At 41.9% G+C, this 10,328-nt stretch overlaps 1 long non-coding RNA gene across 2 annotated transcripts in view; it reads left to right on the top strand.

The window, feature by feature from the left end:
• Positions 1-9,937, top strand: part of LOC128122224 (uncharacterized) — a 133,029-nt gene extending 123,092 nt beyond the window's left edge. For both annotated transcript variants that reach the window (XR_008222363.1, XR_008222362.1), the window contains 2 exons: positions 8,450-8,557; positions 9,097-9,937. This is a non-coding gene — a long non-coding RNA (uncharacterized LOC128122224). The remainder of the gene's footprint in view (positions 1-8,449; positions 8,558-9,096) is intronic.
• Positions 9,938-10,328: the final 391 nt, after the last annotated feature.

A 10,328-nucleotide genomic window follows, 5' to 3' on the forward strand; every position in this document is an offset into this window, starting at 1 on the left:
TTTCTCAAAGAACCAACTGTTCATCTCATTGAATATTTACAATTTTTTTATTCTATTACATTGATTTTAGCCCTGAGTTTGATTATTTCTTCCCATTTACTCAGTTGAGATATTATTGATATTTGTTTCTCTACAGCTTCCAACTGTATTTTCAAGTTATTAATGTTGGATATCTCCATTTTTTAAAAATAGACACTTGGGCTATAAACTTACCTCTAAGAACTGCCTTCATTGTGTCCCATGTATGTAACTGTCCTATCTTGACACCCATCTACCTCTTAATTCTTTAGCAATGAAAATCCCCAAGCACCTCAGAGGGTTAGCTCCTAGGGTAGGTGCTAAACACACAAACTTGAAGGAGACACAGACCCTTTGAGACCTGATAATCTAAGAGGAGAAAATAGAAATGGAAAATATCAAGTATAGTAACAAGAAAGAAACCATGTAAAGGAGGAGTGTGGTGGTTGGTATTGTCAATTTGATATGATCTAGACTCAGAAGATAAAACCGCTGGGCACACCTATGATGAAGTTTCTGGATTAGGTCAGTTGAGGTGAGAAGGCCCACTTTAAATGTGGGTGGTACCATTCTCTGGTTGGAATCCTGTACCGAGTAGAAGATAAAAGTGAGCTTAGCATCAATATTCATCTTTCTGCCTCCTGACTATGGATACTATGTGACCAGCTGCCTCCTGCCTCTGTAACCATGACTTCTCTACCATGATGGTCTGTATGCTCCAAGTGTGAGCCAAAACAAACTCTTCCTTCATTAATTTGATTTTGCCACAGCAATGAAAACAGTAACTAATACCAGGGAGATTGGATAAGGCATATTTATGTGTATCTGGAGAAGTTAGCAAGGCCTTGAGCTCAGCTTTAACCAGCTAGTAGGTAGTAATTTGTCACTTAGTATAGGTCATGCATGTGTGAAGGATACTTTAGGAAGAAAGAAAAATCACCTGTTCAGAGCCAGCCAGGCAGTAGTAGCACATGTGTTATGTGCTTGGGGTTAATAGGCAAGAGGAGGAAGGAGAAGAAGAGGGACCGGCAGGTTGGAGCTGGCTTAGGAAAGACCTCACAGGACACAGTAGAGAATTTTCTTGAGATCTTTAGACCAGTAGAAGCTACTGAAGTGTTGGGGAGGACTGTGAGATGATCACACTTAGGCTTTGCCAAGATCTAAGTGACCAACTGGAAAGGCTTAATGGGCAGGGGTGGAACTTAAAATCAACAGGAGGAGAAGGGTGGTGTACAAAGAGAGATCCTTCCACTAGAGCAAGGAATCTGAGCCAAGAACAGTTAGAATTGAGAAATATTTTGGAAGATAATTTTTGTGGCTAAATCAATGATAGGTTTAAGTTGGAATGAAGTGTGTAGGGTGGACTTCAGCAGTGGCATTTTTGAAGGAATATAAAATATGCGAAGAACAGTTCTATGGAGAATGGTGAGTGGCAGATTTATTCCTTATTCATTTATTTAACAAGTGTTTAGTGGATGCCTACTGTATGCCAAATATTGCCACAGGTAAAGTTGATGCTCTCACAGGGTTAATATAACCCTTTTTAAGTAATAATAATTGTAAATCTAGATGATAATAAGTAAGTAATTGAAAATCAAAGTGAGACAAAGAGGAATTCTTTAGTCTAGAAGAATCTTCTTGGAGTCTCTTACATTTGAGCTGAGACATGTATGGTTAACAGAACTTTGATGTGCAAAGATTACAGAAGCATCTAGAAGGACTCAACAGCAAAAACAAAGCCTATATGATCAGAATGAACTAAGGTTGTTAAAATAGAGTCTGGAGAGATTGCTCAGTGGTCAAAAGCACTTAATGTTCTTGTAAAAGACTAGTGTTCAGTCCTAGCACTCACATGGTAGTTCACAACTGTCTGTACCTCTAGCTCCAGGGGATCCAACACATTCTTCTGGCCTCCCTGGGCACCTGCACACACACACACACACACACACACACACACACACACACAGAGAGAGAGAGAGAGACAGAGAGAGAGACAGAGAGACAGAGAGACAGAGAGAGAGAGACAGAGACAGACAGACAGAGACAGACAGAGAGGTGGAGACAGACAGAGCAGAGACAGATGCACACAGAGAGATAGAAACAGAGAGACACACAGACAGACAGACAGACATAGACATGCACACAGACTAAATAAAAATAAAAATCTTACACAAAAGATTATTAAGCTAATCTCGTGCCTGGAACTGATGAGTATGCCAGGGTAGGAGGAAATAAGGTAGATTTTGGAGGGTGTAGGGAGAGTTAGGAGAGGGGAAATAATATGATTAAAATAAAATCTGTAAAATATTTTTTAAAGAAAAGTTTAAAAAATAGGATGGCATAAGTGTTTGGAAATTATCAGAATGGCAGACTATTCCTTACTGTATGTCACAGGCTCCATTTCCCCTTTCTACAATGAGCACAGCCCTCATTATGGCTTTAGAGATAATTGAGTTTGAGAGGATTTCAGGCACCTGAGTGGAGATGTTTGCCAGATGGTCATCATAATTCTACAGGGGTACAAGAACTGAAAAAAAAAAGTAGTTTTGGAAGTTATCATCCAATGGGATCCAGTTGACAGTTGATAATTTGAGGGTGTGCAAGCATTTTCCTAGTGTGAGTATGTAGAAGCAGAGAGTCTCAAATGAGCTGTCTCCCATGTACATTGTGAAGACAGGCTTGTCTCAGGGCTACAGGCAATACTACTAGATGGTGTAATGGTACACACAGCCAGCTTCCCTCGCAAGCCTGGCTTGCTCTATGCTTTTAGAAGGCACAAGGCATGGGCACTGAGTCTGGTGAAACACAAATACCAGAGAACAGGGTTTTAAATAGAATCTTGGAACATATTTAATAGAAATATTAAAATTTAAAATAGAAAATACAAACATATTTCAGACTCACTGGGCTGTTGGTGACAACCACAGGTCACATATTGTAAACTTCATTTTTCTGCATTATTTCACTAAAATAATCAATTTCCCCCCCCCTTTTTTTTTAATCTTGTCAAATGAAGCATCTTATGGTGAGAAGAGTGCTGGTTTACACGTGCCAGCTAGCTCTGAATCTCCCACTAGGCATTGGCTTCAGCGGAGAATTTCCCTTTATTTTTATTACAATTACAGAGAGTTTAAAGTTTAATTACAAGTGTCTCCTGTGTCTTAAGACTATCCAAGTTGATTAACTTACATAAATGCTTGCTTTGTTTTTACTTATGTGTGTGTGCCAATGCCTGTGTGTGTCTATGTGCTCATGTGTTTGAGTAACCACAGAACGCAGAAGAAGGTGTTAGATTCCTTGGACCTGGAGTTACAGGCAGTTGTGACTCTCTTGATAAAGGGCGCTGGGAGTTGAACTCTGATCCTCCGTAAGAGCAGCACACTCTTTTAATCACTGAGCCATTTTCCCAGCTTTCTCTCTCTCTCTTCTCTATTTCTTTCTTCTGATGTGAGATAATCTTTTTGGACACTGTGAAGGGGTGTCACTCTGATTGGTTTAATAAATAGCTGAATGTCCAACAGCTAGGCAGGATTTCCCGGCACAGAGGACACTGGGAAGAAGAAGGGAGATGTCAGGAGATGTGGAGGAAACAGCGTGGGCAGTACTGAGTAAAGGAAACTGAGCCATGTAAAATAACATAGATTAAAAGATCTGAATTAATTTAAGTTATAAGAGCTAGAAACAAGCCTAATCTATCAGCTGAGCTTTCATAACTAATAATAAGGCTCTGTGTCACCACTGGGGAGCCAAAGGTCCCAATGAAAAAGTCCAACAACAATTTCTTAATTATATTTTGAGACAGGGACTCACTATATAGCCAAAGCTGGCCTGGAGTTCATGGATATCTACTTGTCCCTGTCTTTTGAGTGCTGGGACGAAAGGCATGTACCACCATACCTAACCCTCCTTCATTTATTTTTAATGTCCCTTCTTTTTCTAGTATTACTGATCTTTTGTATCCTGATTTTACCATCCTTCCCTGTATATATATGCATGTACATACCACAAAAATTTCCCCAGTTGTATGATTTAGATTTTGATATTATAAACAGTTGCAGATTACTAAAAAAATAAGTGGCTCTATTCAGCTCTATCCTCATGTCTTTCTACAGAGGCAGCGGAAGTTTACTCTGAACTAAATAGCATAGCCACATTGTAGCTCTACTCACTTGGAAAGATCCAGAAGACTATTTCTCTGTCAGTCCTCTGCTGACTTGTGTCTGCAACTCATTCCAACTAAAGAACATTTATCTCATCTATTAAAACCACATAACATGCCAAATTAAAGCATTTTTGCTGTATTAAAACTTGCCTACAAGTTGTTGTTGTTGGTGATATTTTGGATTTCATGCACTTCCCTAAACATTGATGATCAAGTAGAAAGTGAGTAAGGCGTCTTGCCAACAGTATTCTCCATCAAGGAAGGCAGATGATAATAGCAATGCTTCCAAGCCTGCTGTGGATGAGAGGGGTAGATTTTTTCCCATCTTCAAAATAAAACGTGAGAGAAACCATGTAAGTGTATTACGTTTGGAGGCGGCAGAGTCTGGTAGCAGGCAGAATACCTTACTGTGCCTTGATTGACATGCCCTGCATCTTTCTCTAGGAAGTACTTCTTAGACCTGGTGGGTTGGCTAGTCTGAGGGAAGTCCTGAGCTTCCCACTGAGACCTTTGTTGACTCTGGCATTTAGGCAAATTCCAGTGGCATTTCACGTCCCCATGTCTGGTGTCTGGGAACAGGATTCCTGCAGGGACTCTCTCTGCCTTTGGCTATGGCACACCCTTTGGCAGATACTCTGAGCAGTTGTCAATCTTAGTCTCAATGTAGACAGAGATGATTTATCATCCCTTGACGATTGGTGGTGGTGGTGGTGGTGGTGGTGGTGGTGGTGGTGGTGGTAGCAAGGGAGACTTTAATGGACATCTCCCTGCACATATAAGGATATAGAGTGTTCCATGAGTGAGGAAGCTAGCCTCTGGCTTGCTTTACTTTGGTGGAATGAATATAAGACAGATAGAAACAGGTGACATAATGAAGTGTTGTTGGGAGTATATCCAAGAATATCTGAACATTTTTAAATATGATAAGTGCTTGACATATGTTACTTCATGTAAGGATTTTAAAAATTAATTCTTTGAAGATTTCATGCATGTGTTTTGATCATGTCCACCTGCTCCCAACTCCTCTCAGATGTACTCCCCACTTCCCTATCCACCCACCATGGTGGCCACAATTCTTCTAACCCTGTTAAGCGCAATTTGTGTTGCCCATGAGCTCTTGGATGCATGGTCATCTGCTAGAGCATGGTAGGATTAGAGAGGGCCACACCCTCCAAGAAGACTGACTCTCCCCCCTCTCAGAAGCTATCAATTGCCAATAGCTCTTCAGCTAGGGGTGGGACTTCATGCCCACACGTTTACCTCTCCTTGCTGGGATTTTGTCTGGCTTGATGGGATTTTAATGAGAAACAAATAATCTCAGTGAGACAGATTTTTTTCCCTGTGCATAAGCATTCCTCAGATATTATTCCTTGGTAAGTAACATCATATCTGGCAGAGTTCAATGCAGTTAATAGTTGTCTGCATAAACATGCCTTCTCTTATCTGTGAATTACACAGCAGGGGCCTTAGCTATAAAACTGAACAAAAAGGTTTCTAGGAAGGAATAGTGTTCAACCTGTTCTTGGACCAGATGATAGGGCCTTCCTTTGAGAATGCCAATTTCCATTAAATGAGGTTGTTGTTTTTTGTTTTTTTTTTAAGTGAGTTCGGTGAATTATAGAAATCCATGGCAGGCATTAACTGTAGATAAACAATACTGATTCAGGATTTTTACCGTCTCTGAGGTATATTCTCTGAGGTTCAATGTAGAATGCTACATGGATAATTGCAAGTTGGTGGACAATATTCAGATCATCTGAATATCTTCAAATCTAGGATCATCAGACTTTATAATTGGAAAGTACGTTATAGACCATCTATTACTATTGTATTGAGTTTAGCTTTGTGTGTGAACACATAAATGTGTGTGTAGCTTTGTGGCATGGGTGTGCAAGCATGTATTTATAGAATCAAAAGTCAGCGTTGTGTGTCATTCTTCAGGACACTGATTTCTTGGATTTTTGAGTTAGAGTTCCTCACTGGGCCTGGAACTTACCAGTTCAGCTGTGGACCTGGGCAGTTAGTATCATGGGTCTTCTGTCCTCCTTCCCAAGTGCTGGGATTCTAAGTATGTGCTAACATGCCCACACTTTTCTATGTGTATTGTGTGATTGAATTCATGTCCTCACGCTTTCATGGAAAGCACTTTACTGACTGCATCATCTTCCCAGTCCTAGTGTACCTTCTTGAAGGCACCATAGATGAGACAAAAATGAAGGATCATGAGGAGAGACCACAGTATATACTATTCACACCATTCTGCCTCTTCTTCATGATGTGTTTGAACTTTCTTGTGGGGCTGATCGAACAGAGGAACTGAAATAGAAATCAGGTGTAACTCTGCTTCTGTAGATGTCTCAGAATGGATGTAGCGTTCATCCACCTTCTTTCACTGAAGGAAGACAAGCAACCCCAAGAGATGAAATGAACAGCAACAGTACATAGGTAGTCATGAGTCAACTTCTTCTTTTACTTCTCAGGCCCCTCAGTCTAATGTCTCCCTGAAACTGGGCTTCAAATGGAGTTGAAAGGTCATGCCTGGAAGTTTCATGGTCTTGTCTGATGAGCTTTGCTAACTTGATTCAGACTGTCTGAATCATCGTCTTCTCTAAATGCTCTTCTGGAGATGGGAGTGTCTGAATGCAGGCTGATAAAAGTTCAAGTAGGTTAGAGGGTAGTAGAGATGACAAGCCTTCACACTGACATCCAACATCAATGTTTACAGAATCAGGATGTCAGGTAATTATCACTTGTACCTTTTGTGTGTAAAATTCCAAATGATGCTGCTCCCTTTGAAATAAGGTTGTACGCAGCTGCTATGGGTCCATCTAGTCCTTTGCTTTCTACTCTGTCACTTTGAATGACCTGTCAGCACAGCTTTGCTTGATCTATCATCTGTCTGTCTACCATCCATCTATGTACTATATATCAATTATCCAATTATCTGTCTATCATCTAGCTATCTGGCTTTACTCTCAGATCCCTGAGTAGACTGTCTTCTTTAATCCTTAATGCTGCTTGGATATTGGTTTAGGAGAAGGTGTTGGTAACTCAACATAGCTGTATATGGGAGTTTCTGGTGTTTTTCTGGGGGGGTACTAGATTGGCATTTGGGATAAGCTAGTCTTGCTTGTGATTTTTATCTCCAGGAAGAGAGGCTTGGGTTGAGTTTTACTATGCCTCTCCAGCTACAGGGCACTTCATAATATCCAGAGACATGGATGCCTCCATTACGTGGCTATACTGAGACCACCTGAGCAGTGCCTTCAGGAAACTGGCTGTCCTGTTGTGATGTTAGGAGGCACCCAGCAGCCTGGCACAAGGCCTCCCTATAGCCGCTGTGCTGGGCTATTTTGCAGCTCTAGGTAGAGGTGTTAGACCTACTCAAGAAACTTACCCGGGCCAAGGGAATGCTTGAAGCTTTCAGAGGAGTGACTAAAAGAAATGTGGTTTGATTAAGGGCAGATTAATCTTGAGAGGGCAGGGGGCATCACTAAATCTGTCCCTAGGAGCCCTGCTACTGTACACTTAATGTTCTTGATGAGAGTGTAGGGCTGATGAGGCTTGGCCAGCAGACACCACATGGGTGGAGCGATACTTGCCTAACCACACCTCTGGTATGCTGAGACACCCCAAGGAGAATGTGTGTGTAGAGAGGCCCTCGGGGACACCACACCCTAAGTCTGCTTCCCTCCCTGCTGTGAGAAACTAAGGGAGCACTTCTAGACATTACCCTTACTTTCCCAATGCACAGCTACCATCACCAGACCTGCCAGAGAGGGAGAAGGTGTCAGGTGGGAAAAGTTGTGCTGAGGGTTGGGGTCATGTTCTCCTCAGCTGTGTATCTGAAAGTAAAAGCTACCAGCTTACAGAGTGAGATCTCATGGCACCTAGAGCGCATTGGCATCCGAGACATGGGCAAGTAAAATGTTGGCTGTTTTGAGTTGAGACCCATAAATTGCCCTGTAAAATATATATATATATATATAATTATATATTAATATTGTTATGTATTATATTATAAATATATATGTAATACATATATTTCCAAAAGTATCTCTCTCCTCCCCTCCCTCCCTTTCTTCTCTTTCCCTTCTCTCCCATTTCTTCTCTTCTCCTATCTCACCTCCTCTTCTCCCTTCCTTTTCACTCCCCTTTTTTGCCCTGTCCTCCTCTTCCCTCTTCTTTCCTCCTCCCCTCCCCTCCCCGTCCCTCCTTCACCCTCTCCTTCCATCCGCATCCCTCTCTCCTCTTGTCTTGTCTTCTCAGACATAAGTTGAGATCATCTGTCATGCCGGCTGCCACTCTGCATCATATTATCTGGATAAGAAAATCAGCCCATGGGACGATCTGCAAGGTGCACAGCGAGTCCCATTGGTAAGTGTTTTACATGCAATGTATCTCTAAAATTTTCCTTTATAAGGTTAGTGCTGCAAATGAGGAAATGAATACCCAGAGTTAGGGAGCTTGTCTTGACCGCTTGGCTAAGAGATTGTGTTTACAGGAATAATCTCAGGGACTGGAGGGATGGTTGAGCAGCTAAGAGATCTCCATTCTCTTCCAGAGGACCCCAGTTTGGTTCCCAGAATGTATATCAGGTGGAGACTGTAACTCCAGCTCTAGAAGACCTAGTATTCTCTTCTAGTCCCTGGGCACTCCCCTGGTATACACACACACACACACACACACACATACACACACACACATACACACACACACACACACACACACGCACGCACACACAGATCTTAAAAAAAATAAATGAATAATCTGAGTCATGCCGTAATAAATCGAAGCCCACCAATAGCTCCCTGATTCTATGTGTGCATTTATTTTTTTAAATACTTCAGGGGATGTGATTCCCTAGTTGTGAGGACGAAAAAGAGAGTACTTACTGGAGAGTCTCTCATTTGCAGTTCTGTTCTGGACATGACTTAGGTCACTTCAGCTCCTCACCACATAGCAAGCTGGTAAGCTGTTCGTCCCCTTTCCTGCGCCTTATTAAGAAGTGAAGCCCAGAAGCTGACTAATAGAAGGAGCTAACTCAGAGGTAGGCACTGGGCTCTTACCTCTGTGATACTGCTCTTCAGAAGAATGGTCGAGGCTGAGGTAGAGCTTCAAAGAGCCTTGTTTAGCTGCACGTTCCACTCCCTTCTATCCATCTGAACACGATCATACCTACTCTTCAGTCTCAAAAATGTATAGTCTTAGGACCCTTCTCAGGGGTTCTTCTGGGCTTGACCTAACTCCTATGTACTCTAGTCCAATACTCAATGCCCTGTGGCCCAGGCTTAACCTTTGGGATGCATATATGATCAGCACCCACACAGCTGGGAATCACTGAGTCACGGGGCCGAGTTGCTGCTTGCATGTTTTGCGCCTGGAAATGAGATTTATAGGGCAGAGTGTCTTTGCCTCCCACACTTCTGGCAGGTTTCCTGTGCATTCCTGCTGCAGAGCCTTATGGCGCTTATCTCTCATATCTCAAAGAGAAGCCTTTTAACAAGGGTCACTATCCACAAATGACAGAGTATAGTAAATTTAGACCTGAAAGCCACCGCAGTGAATGCCTTGGCAGGCTACTCCCTCATAGTTCTGGACAAGTGAATTAGGGAATGTGCTCATTCATCTGTTCATTTCCTTTTTACCTCTCAATTTACCCTCCAGGTAAGATGTGTAAGTGAGGAATGGGAAGAGCCAAGGAGAACTCAAATACAGAAGCTGTTTGTAATGCTGCTTTGCAGGTCTAACTCCTTTAAAAACATGAAGAAGGGGAAGGAGGAGGGAGGGTGGGAGGGAGAGAGAAAGAAAGAGAGAGCATCCATGGAAGAACTAATATGAAGAAATTGTAGTTGTATCCTGAAAAACAAAAGTACATATCTGAAAATGATTTCCTTGAGGAATCAGTGTAATTTAAATCAAAATTACAAAGCTCCTTTCATTCCTTCTTCCTTTTTGTTGACTCTCTTCTCTATTCTTGGCTTTTCTTCTGTTTCACAGGATACCAGTTGTTCTTGTGTCCTGAGACTGAAGAGAAATAAGATCCCTGCAAAGAAACAGCATGTGCTATGAGAAAGAGTATCAATAGGAGAGGGAGAGAACAGAATTGCAGCTGAAGGCAGTGGAACTGATGGGAGTGGGGAGATGA

The sequence above is a fragment of the Peromyscus californicus genome, unplaced genomic scaffold, assembly GCF_007827085.1.
Source record: "Peromyscus californicus insignis strain IS unplaced genomic scaffold, ASM782708v3 Scaffold_3__1_contigs__length_106647218, whole genome shotgun sequence".
In the NCBI taxonomy this organism is placed as follows: Eukaryota; Metazoa; Chordata; class Mammalia; order Rodentia; family Cricetidae; genus Peromyscus; species Peromyscus californicus.